Genomic DNA, 1,529 nt, shown 5'->3' with positions numbered 1-1,529 from the left:
TTTATCGGTGCGTTTCTTGTCGAGTTTCTCTGTGACTTTCTTTTCTCATAGTCAATGCTTTCTGCTTCTCAGCAGGGAAAGCACTCACACTCCCAACATTTGCTTTGGGCAAAATAGTTTGACTGCAGATATGTATGGTGACTGTAATTACCCTGCAATTAGCCGAGGCAGGTGGGACAGACGTCTACAAGTTTCAAACTGCATGTTTGTTGCCATTTAAAGGCAAAACCAGTTTAACCAGTGGTGGCCTGATTTGAAAAGGAAAGGCATTTTGTTAAAATGAAAATTAACAGTAATGTTTTGGCATGTTTTGCACGTGTCAGTACTTGATTAAAGGCTTTTGTTAGTTTCCAAATTTTTCAGAATAACTTTCTTTTTCGTCCAAAACATGTAAAGACAGATCAGAAAAGATTTTGTTCCGCAGCAATGTGCTTTATCAAGTTCAGCACTCAAAGGGGGCGCCTGGCCTTCGTCTACAATCTCTCCACAATGCCTTCTTCAGCGTGACCCCGAGCTTGTTATCGCATTTTTGCGAAATCGGCATTTTAAGCTTTACTTAAGTTTTGATGAATTGATACCACATCCCTGAAAGGTCAAACTTTTGGATTTATCACTAAACAATTTAAAATCTCAAGCAATTCTGCATTTCTCAGAACACATTTCAACTACATTCAACCCCACAATACACTTAAGGAAAATAAATTGTGTTTGGATAAAACTTTCTAAATTCCATCTGAACTTTCCACCAGTTCCGTCACTGAGTAAACTGAGCATGAGTTTGTTAATTGTAGTGAAAGTGAAATGTTAACCCTGTTTTTAGAGAAGCATTATGATACCGTTTATACTCAAATGTCAATATTTGATGCCATAATTGGGAAGTGTTGAGGAAAAAAATATATTTTAAACTTCTTCTCCAGCAGAGCACTGAAGCCAACCATATAGAGGTGGTGGACTAGAAGAATGTTAAACCTTGTAAGTGCTACTTTTCTTAAGTGCACGGTGGAAACATGTTAATGCATTGGTATTTCAAGGAGTGTTCTAGACACTGTCTATAGTTACGTGACTGACAGAGAAGCATCCATTTCCCTCGTACATCATTGATAAAGTGGTGTACAACAAGGCTCAATTCTTGGGACAATGCTTTTCTCTGGATATGTCTGATAATAAAGTACAATCAATGAATTTTCAATTGGGTTGTTATGGTGAACGTAAACAGAGGATGAATTATTGCGTAGAAGGTCCAGAAATGTTTTTTAGTGTATTTAAAATTGTTCCTTTAAGTCAGTATTCACAAAAATAATATATTCTAATACACGTCTGTCGACATGGAGGAGAGTCACATTTAATGAAAAGTGCATGGTGTAAAGCTAGAGCTAAATGCTCTAGACAGAGAGGTGATTTGGTCATAACTGTTCATTAGTTATAGCTACTTCATTTACTGCCACTGTGGAACAACTTTTTTAATGTCGTTAGAGCATTTTTCAAACTAACTTACGTACACTGCTGCTAGCCTAAGTGCTGTGCTGCAG

At 37.2% G+C, this 1,529-nt stretch overlaps 1 protein-coding gene across 1 annotated transcript in view; it reads right to left on the bottom strand.

The window, feature by feature from the left end:
* The window catches only part of cav1 (caveolin 1), a 481,528-nt gene that overhangs the window by 424,428 nt on the left and 55,571 nt on the right, over positions 1-1,529 (bottom strand). The window lies entirely within an intron of this gene.

This window comes from Eutrigla gurnardus (assembly GCF_963514095.1).
Source record: "Eutrigla gurnardus genome assembly, chromosome: 9".
Lineage (NCBI taxonomy): Eukaryota > Metazoa > Chordata > Actinopteri > Perciformes > Triglidae > Eutrigla > Eutrigla gurnardus.
Note: the sequence above shows the minus strand (reverse complement) of the source record. Positions and strands in the feature narration are given on the sequence as shown.